Raw genomic sequence first — 10,334 nt, forward strand, 5'->3', positions numbered from 1 at the left:
AGTGAAACTTGATATTTATGTTATATTTCTTGTGGAGTGTAATTAAGAATACTATTCTGTATGGCCTGTTTTTTGGCTTATAATAAATTATTATTATTATTATTATTATTACATGTAATACAGATGTAGAATAAAGACATTTTGCGTGCAGACCCACTATACCTTACACCCACACCCCGTAATATGCAAATATATAACCCAAATTGTTTCTAAAGTATTGTAAAGTTTCTAAAGTATTATATTTTCTTCACAATTTGTGGTGTTTCATTAGGATTTGTCAGAGAAACAGGTTCTACATAGATGAAGAACACAACATAGGCACTATAACAGAACAGTACCCAATCATATATACGTTTGGTATGTTTTTTTTTTCTAAGAATGCTGTTAAATTTATAGATCCCACGTACAAGAATGAAATATTAAGATCTTTGGAAATTCTCAATGGGCGGCACACCTGCCATAAACTGAGTAGTAGCTAGAAGAATTAACAAATTCTAAAATTACGAAGTGCCTTCACAAATAAAGAACCATATCCTAGATTTTAAGCTTTTTGAGATACTAACTACAATATATTATAAGTAGAGCAAGATAAAACTAATGGAATTGCGCAAGATAGATTTCATAAAGTCAATATTTAGTTAGAAGTTACTAACTGATATTAGGTAACGGTTTTTGGAGCAAGGAACACAGAGACGCTATTTCTTAGACTGGATGTAGACGTCTATAGGTTTTCTATATATATATATATATATATATATATATATATATATATATATATATATATATATATATATATATATATATATATATATATATATATATATATATATATATATATATATATATATATTATTATTTTTTTGGAAAACCCGTCATACAGAAATGGAAAAGACGGAGCAATAAGCAAAACAACAACAAAAAAACAGTACACATAAACTTAGGATTTATACATGTGGTTTGTATTGACGAACGCTGGAGCTAAGATCTAAATCAGCACTTAGAACAAATTACACAAAACGAGAAAGAAAAACACAATTATACATTGCTCTGTAGGTACGCGACATGTTTCTTTTCTTTCTTTTTTTAGGCTCCTACATACTGAACAAACATAAATAATATGAACATCATTGCATCAAGCCGTAATTGGTAAAAAAAAAAAAAAAAAAAAAAAAAAAAAAAAAAAAAAAACAAACACTAATTACACTAAGCGCGAAAAAAAAAAAAAAAAAAAAACAACAAAAAAAACAAATTAAAAAATGGGTTAAAAATGACGAACAGGGTTGATTCAAATTCATTAAAACGGAATTATAACCAGGAATTTTCTTTTACACGGCTATAATGGGGTCAGCAATGCTGAATTTTCTAATCAGATAAGAATTGCGCGTCCAAGGGGGAAAACGTAAAAGATATTTTGCGAACCGGAAGAAAACTGAACGAATTTTTGACTTGTCAGAATTTGTGAGCAGAATTTGTGTACAAATAATGTGGTAGAGCGACAGAGTTAAAAAGTTTCGAGAGAAGATGGCGGTTGAACCGTAACTTATTAGTTACAAAAGAAGCATATGATAACCCAACTCTACGCTCAATGTGAGCAATTAATAGTTTTCGCGTGTTGCATTACTGACGAACCAATGGGAAGACCGAGGTAGGTGATATGATCTACTGGCTTAATCCTACTATTTCCGAGAGGAATATCCCTAGGTGACGCTTGCTTCCAATTGAAGGATACAACTTCGGACTTTTCAGCATTGAACTGAAGACCTAGTTTCGCATACTCAGATTGTAGCGTTGCGAAAGTCTCGCTTATGCGCTGGATAATGCGGCTCACATTCAGAATGTCGTCTGCATAATATACGAGAGATAAGTCAAGACAGACAAAGATGAATGATGTGGGAACAGCTGACTGTGCATCAAGAACTCTATTATTGAAGAGTGAAGGGGAAGAAACATCACCTTGACGGGTACCTTTTTCAACATTGACAAAAATATTAGGAGTTGGTGCGTATACTTGAGAGCCGCCAACTGTAGCTAATAGGTGAAGTATTAGATAAACTTTAAGGCAAAAATAGATTTCTTAAAGGGCTCTGATCTATGAAATGCTCACTCCATATTTTGCTGTACGGAGTAGCATAGTAATGTGAATGAGAGAGTCGAACGCCTTACGAGCGTCATGCCCACCCAACACAAGAGTTTCACCTTGTGCATCAGCATCGATCAATGCGTTTGCGACAACCGACAAAGCATGGGCATAACCGAGACGTGGCTGGAATCCAAATTGGTTAGGTGGAACATAGCATTTTGCGTTCAGTTGGTCAATGAACAGAAATTCAAAAAGCTTACAGAAGGTAGTAGCCACTGTTACAGGGCAGAAGGACGAGCACTGGGTAGCGAGTTTACCTTTCTTTGGAATTGGTGTGAGATCTTCAATTGAGAAAGAAGAAGGTACAACTCCTTGGGTAGCAATCATCTGCATCAAACGAGCAATATAGTTTACCAGCGGATCGCTTCCATGCAGAATATGAAGAGCGCTCACTTTATCGATGCCAGAAGATTTCTTACGCTTTAGGCGTTGGATTGCTCGCAGTACAGAATCAGCTGAAACAATAAAATTATCGGTTGGACACCAAGACAGAAATTTATCAAGCTTATCTTCATATTCGGACTGTAGGGTGGCATCTGGTGGGGAGAATTCAGCAGAGAAGTATGAATTCCATTCGGAATCAGGAATAACTTGAGTAGATAGGCGGGCCCTTGGAGGATCTCTTGTTGCATTTCTCCAGAAGGAAGGTTGGGACAGAAAAGCTTGCTGGGATGTCTCTTCAACTATCTGGTTCATGTGGATACATAGTTCTCTTGCAAACTTTGTTTTGGTAGAAAGACAAATGTTAGAAACCCAGCCAGAGTGAGGACGGTCGCACTTGAGCCACAAATGGTACCAAAATTTAGATTTTCTCCAAGCTTCAACTAGGCTCGGATTACTGGGCCAGTGCTTTGTGACACCCCGATGTATACGTTTAACAGGTAAACTGGCTTTTTCTGCGCATAGCAGAGCATGGCAAATTTGTGCAAGATAGATATCTAGCAACATCCGTATTTCATTTGCATCAACTTGCGGATTTTCCATGAGGAGCTGGAACGGAGCATGAATTTTATGAAGGACAGAATTAGTTACTGCAGCAAAAAGGTCATCTTGGATATTTTCCCAATCCCTGTAAAATTGGGCGTGGGGCTGATGTGGTTGTGTAGTGGGAGTAGACTGAGCAGAGGAACAATAAATAGATGCAGATATTGGAAGGTGATATGATAGTTGTTAATCAGTAATGACTTTAACAGGTGACATTTTGAGATCTATAGAAGAAACAGGATTGTCAAGGTTTTACACGTAACTTAAACGATTTGTTTAGACGTAATTAAGATATTTCGGGAATTTCTTAAGCCAATTGTCAAAAATAAAAGACAAAATAGAATTACGCAATAATGAGGCGTCAGTTAAATTACAGTTAAAATCTCCTATAATAATACAACACTTACCTAACAGGCAAATCTTTGAAAGGTTAGACCCTAGTTTCTCACACGCAGAAGTAAATAAAAATTCCGATTGGTCAGTACGATAATCTGTTAGGAGATAGACGTTTACAATAACATACTCTTTTACACGGACAGCAAGAAAAAAATCACATGAATCAAAAATACTCGACCGGCACGAGGTCCTAACAAGCATCGCAATACCACCCGAGGGGCGGCCACTAGAAGCGGATCGTTTAGCGGGCATCGAATAGCTAGTAAAACTATTGTCAATTTTCAGAAGGCCTAAACTGTGACTCGTCAAGAAATGCTCTTGCAAGCACAATACGTCACAATTCGAAAGCCAACCTTTTATCACAGGAATCTTTACTAAAAGTCCACCATTAATATTCCACGAAAGTACAGCTTGCGTAGTAGTAGGCACATCCATGTCATACCATGGGCTTTGCTAGTTGACTGTTGTTATTAGGACACTTTAGACTGTAACAAGTATGGCCGGCAACTTTATATTCTAGACAGAACATTTTTTCCGAACACGGAGAGGCACTGTTAGAGTTGTGATCGCATGATCCGCAGCAAGAGCAGAGGGCCCGATTGGAGCACTTCGAGGCCAGATGCCAGTCTTATGACATGAGAAACAACGCTTTGGGAGATATACAAATGCTTGTGCAGAAACTTTTTCGTAGCCAACTTTCACGGAAACTTTTAAAAACTGATCCAGGTTTTGTTTTGACTCAAAGTAGACCTTGAACACTCGGGACTTTCCGCACTGTGAAACTTCCACGCAATTTAGTACAAGAGATTTTACTTGATTCTCATCGTATTCGATCGGTACACCTTTCAGGATCCCAAAAAACAGTGGGGATTTCACTCTCACCGAGATATATATATATATATATATATATATATATATATATATATATATATATATATATATATATATATATATATATATATATATATATATATATATATATATATATATATATATATATATATATATATATATATATATATATATATATATATATATATATATATATATATATATAAACATGGTTCGTATAAATTCTTGAAACGCAAAGATAGGTTAGACATTGTTTTTCTCTGATTGCCTTAAAACTTTCAAGGTAGGTAGAATCGATCAAATTAATAAATAGTATGCCCTGATTTGAACAAAATGGCTATCTCAAAATTTTTATTGGATGTGATTGGGGAAATGATGGGTGTTGGGGGGCTAGTTGCCCTCCAATCACTTTCGACTATTAAAAAGGGCACTATCCCTTTGAAATTCCAATCGAATAAGCCTTTTTTGAAGTTTCTACGACAACGCCTTCTATAAAAACCTTATATGCTCCCAGGGCATAACTTAAAACCCTTGCCCTGAGGGCAGTGGGGGAATGCCCTCCTTTAAACATATCTTCTCTGCCACGCTGAACAAAATGGCCATCTCAAAGTTTTGATTGGATGTGTTTGGGGGAAGGATGGGCGTGGGGGGGGGGGGGGCGTGGATATATATATATATATATATATATATATATATATATAATATATATATATATATATATATATATATATATATATATATATATATATATATATATATATATATATATATATATATATATATATATATATATATATATATATATATATATATATATATATATATATATATATATATATATATATATATATATATATATATATATATATATATATATATATATATATATATATATATATATATGACATGCTGAATCTGATTTTTATCAATATCACTTGATTGTTAAGGGGTGTTTCTCCCCTTCTTCGAAAATCAGGTGGATTTTTCACAGACTTAGTTTTGATAAGCAGCATTGAACTTAATAAACTTTATATATTTGGAGTCAATCTAACAAGCCAATTACTTTGATGCGTCAATTGCTGTAAAAATTACGTTGTTTCCAGCTTTGGCTATTATTGGGCCGAATGGCTCCTTATATCGCCGTCAAGAGTGTTTTGATATGTTTTTTATTTTTGTATGAGGATAGGAGTATACAAATATGTGAAATATGAATAAAGCGCAAGTAATTTGGCCAAGGTCTCAAAGCTAAACTGCTTTTTGACCAGAGGGTAAGCAAAAAATACGGCCGAAAAAATCGCCTTTTTAGTGTACTATATACGTTTTTTAAGTGGTCTTACATTTTCTCTTAAAGGGCCCGATACATCTAGCTTTTTTGGGCACCGATTTCAGCAGCTCAGTGGGCAAACAATAGCGGTACTAAAACAATACCCTTTGGGTGATATTTTCAAAACCAAAATGGTTTTGGGTTAATGGCGTCATGGACGCCATTAATCAACTCCAGGTTATCAATAGTTACATGATTTATTTCAACTTTTTGTTTATTTCCTTTATTATTAAAAAAAAGTTTAGTTCTTTTATAATTAGAATTTTCATTCTTTTTAAGTTTTGTTTCATTAAAAAAAATTTAAATACGGTACATTTTAAACTCTTTCATTTTTAAATTATGAAGGTCTTGAACGTTATGAATCTTAATTACTAAACATTTCATTATTCTTAACATGATTTTTTTTTTGGATTTACCTGTCTAAGAGAAAGAAATTATTGAGGATTTATTTTCTTTGATGATCACGATAAAATTCGGCACTGTTTTTGTAAATCGGCACAGAAAACCCAAAAATTTTCAAACTCAAATTGGCACCGACTTCAGCAACTCAGTGGGCAACGATAGTGGGGAAAAATATTGCCTTGTAGGAGCTCAGTAGCTGGGTATTTCATCAGAAACATCTCTGGCTGACTTTGTTTCATGTTTGATATATTTCGCTTTGTTTTCTCCTTTCATTTTTTGATGATTACGATGAAGTTAGGGCCGTTTTTATAAATCAGCACCGAAAACTAGAAAACATTTCAAGTTCGAATCACTGCCGCTTTCTTTGCAATTCGATGCCGATCTGGCAAATCGGTGCCGAAAAAAGTTACAGTCCTTTATCGTTGTGCTTAGCAATCGTTGTCTCAGAACTTATTTCAGAAAAACAACAACATGTAAAACAACAGAAAATTCATACAAGAAATTAATCAGTAAATGTTCTTCAGGATTTTATAATGACTTACTTAGTATTTTTTATCTATTATTTTATATATTTCAGTACTTCGATGCATTTTAAATTAAATATTTTTTAATATCCACAAATCAGTTAAGATATTCAAACAATTAAAAAAATTTTAATTCTTTTTTTTTATTTAAAAAAAATCACTATTTTAGAAAAATTCCATATTATTTTCCCTGTGGTTATATTTATTATGGAAAGGCGGTGTGGCTTTCGTTATTATTCAAACTTACTCCACTTCAAAAACTTCAGAAATAATTGTTCATGCATAATTCATTCCAAATGTAATTTTAATCAAATATTATAAGCTTATGGTCCTTTCCGTCTGGCCTTTATCCGAGTCTGACAGATAACACCTCCATGCATCTCATTTCGAAAAACAAAAACTTAAAATTGATTACTAACTTCTAAGTCAATATTAGCCTTACAAAGTCTATTTTATGCAATCCTATTAGTTTTATCTACTATTCACAATGACATGTCTTGACTTAGTGTCTAAAAAACTCAAAACGTAAGATAAGAGTTCTAATTTATGAAGGCACTTTGCAATCTTAAGTTTTGTTTCCTTTTCCTTGTTTGCTTTGTTCAAACTGCCTGCGAATTTTCGCTCTGTATACCAATTAAATATAATTTTTTTTTAACTGAAAGTAAGGAGCGACGTTAATTCTTAAAACGAACAGAAATTATTCCGTATATGAAAGGGGCTGTCCCCTCCTCAACCCCTCGCTCTTTACGCTAAAGTTCTTTATTACTTTAAAAGTAGAGCTGTGACAGAGTCAAACTTTAGCGTAAAGAGCCAGGTGTTAAGGAGGGGACAGCCCCCTTTCAAATACAGAATAATTTCTGTTCTTTTAAAGTTGTTATGTAATTCCTTACTTTCAGTTAAAAATGTTATTTAATTTCTGAATGTTTTTTAACTAATGCATGTTTGAATTTGGCTCACCGTAAACGGAAAATTAAAACAGAATTTCCATTTTAATTTTTGCAAAGTTTCCCCCTTTGTAAAATTTCCTCTTGAAAGTTCACCTACAGAAACTAACCACCCAATATAGATATCTCCCCGTATAAAATAACCGCTCCTAGACCGAAATTACTTCATTCGAAAAAGTATCTGTTTACTTCCCAAAACCAATAAAATATGTAATATTTTATGGAATGATACTCTAGACCATTCCAACGCGGTAAACATTACCCACGGACAGTTCCCCTTAATATCGCTTAAAATTGAGTCGGCAAATAGAAAGTAAGACAAATAAAAAGAATTTTGCATAGGAATCTCGGCAAACTTCCCCAGTGTAAAATTTCCCTTGGAAAGTTCACCCCCCCCCCGAACTTTCCTCCCCACGGAAAATTATCTTCGTAGAAACTTCTCCAGCAGAAAATTATCCCCCCTCCCTGACAAATGTCTGTATACTTCCTAATAAGAAATACTATACGTAAATAATGGGCAAATTTTCTTACTCACAAATCTTTGCCCAGGGGCTGTGGGATTTATGTTATCCTCAAAGACATAGTTTGTGCTTCTCAACTTTGTTGAATAAAATGGCTATTTCAGAATTCTGATGAGATGAATTTTAGGGATAAAGGTGTGTGGGAGGGGTCCAGTTGCCCTCCAATTATTTTGGTCACTTAAAAAGGGCACTAAAACTTGTAATTTCCGTTTGAATGAGGCGTTTGTCAATATTAGGACTATTGTTTCGATGCGATTACCCCTGGGGAAAACAAACAAATAAACACATATCCGTGATCTTTCTTCTGGCAAAAAATACAAAATTCCACATTTTTGCCGATGGAAGCTTGAAACTAGTACATCACGGTTCTCGAATGCGCTGAGTCTGATGTGGTGATTTTCATTACGATTTCTTGACTTTCAGGGGGTTTTTACCCCCTTTTTCGAGTATCAGGCAGATTTTCTCAGACTCGTAGCTTTTGATGCGTAACACTAAACTTAACGAATCTTATAAGTTTGAAATTAATATAATAAGGCGATTCTTTTGATATAGGCTATCTATCACAAGAACGGCTTACATTATTAAGTTAGACCTTTCAGGATAAGATGTAGTGGATTCTCAATTAGCCAGAAAACACTATGTGTATACTTTTAATGCTACTTCTACAGCTACTAAAGACTCTAAGGGCATTAAGCTGAAACTTTTAGGGGAAGTTTAGGAGGAGTTTCAATTAAACAAAAAAAATATATGCCTGCAGGTATTGAAAAGGCATTAAATCAATATCATAAAAAGGGCTGCTCTTTAATAGCTAGCAATATCGTTGATATTTTAAAGGAGCTAATTTGATTGGAAATTAAAAGTTCTAATGTACTTTTTAAGAGTAAAAAATGATTGGTTGCAATAAGCCCTATTCTTTTGACATAATTTACAAACCACTGTCAATCATAATTTGAAGACAACCATTTTGTTCAGCATAGCTGAACTGTCTTGTAACTACATCTCTAGGGTGATTGGGTAGGTTAGTCCCTCACAGTTATGAAATTTACCCATTATGCTTAATAAACTAAATATTGCTTTAAAATTAAATCAAGAAACACTGTGTGTGTGCTGGTTGCCAATACGATTTCTCAGCAATATCCCATAAACAACTGAGGGTAGTAAGTTCGAATTTTCGGAGGTAATTCTATTACTACCTCTGCTCTTAAAATTCATGTAAATCAAAAGAGTGTTAGCGTATCCACGCTGTCGAAGAGCGTAGATAGAATTTTTAAGAATGGTATTAAGTTTTATTTATCCAGGTCAACTAGAGGAAGTATAAAAGTAAATGAAACACTACCATTTGTATCAAGATCTTTAAAAAAGTGTATGTAGTTAAAGTTGTTGAAAAAGTTTCTCCAGCATACAAATAGCGGGCCAAACTATAAATTCTTAAAGAAAAACCAAAAAGATTTAAACTATTATTTTATTTTTCCCTGAAAAGACTATGCCAATATAAAGCGAATAGAATTTTGTTAAACAAAAACCTTTTCCCACAAAATAATCTTTTCAAAGAAAAGTAGAGTTCCATTAAACCAAAAATGAGCAAAAACAGAATCAAATGATCTACCAAGTGTTAAAATACAGCATAATAATAATAATAATAATGTATTGTTAAAGCTTTTTTACAGCCATATACAAAACAAAAAAGAAAAGAAAAAGGATAAATAAAATGAAGACATACTAAAATCACTATCCTCTTAATCAACATTCATACCTTTCAATGCAAAATTTATCACACTTACTACTGTCTGTGGTGAATCTGAACTTAAAATCCTCCGAAGTAGCCAATCATTACCCTCTTTCAAAATTTCTCCCCTTATGTGAGAAAGCCGCCGGCATCGCAGGAGGAAATGACCCAGCCCAAAACCAATCTCACCACATTTTAGACAAGTACGCTGCGTTTCCGGACCTTCTCTATTTTTCCAAACTTCTTTTCCTTGTATTGGTAAACAATTGGTTCGAAGCTGAATCCACGTTTTCATATACTTACTAGGTAATCCCAGCTTCAAATATGTCTCCTGTCCATAAATCCGCTTTATATATCTATACAAAGTAAGACTAGTCGACTTATCTCAAGCTGTCCACCAAAGTTGAATTTCCTGGTCGTGCAATCTTGCTTGGAATTCCTTTATGAAGTTTTCTTGGTCCAGTGGTCCCTGTCCTCCATTCCACGCGTCTGTTAAGCCTGTTTCCTGTAGTATTTTTCTG

The 10,334-nt window shown here is 34.0% G+C and overlaps 1 pseudogene; it reads right to left on the minus strand.

The window, feature by feature from the left end:
- Nucleotides 1–10,108, minus strand: part of LOC148954635 (uncharacterized) — a 53,038-nt pseudogene extending 42,930 nt beyond the window's left edge.
- Nucleotides 10,109–10,334: the final 226 nt, after the last annotated feature.

This window comes from Artemia sp. Qi Xiang Cuo, chromosome 3 (assembly GCF_049724085.1).
Source record: "Artemia sp. Qi Xiang Cuo chromosome 3, ASM4972408v1, whole genome shotgun sequence".
Taxonomy (NCBI): Eukaryota; Metazoa; Arthropoda; class Branchiopoda; order Anostraca; family Artemiidae; genus Artemia; species Artemia sp. Qi Xiang Cuo.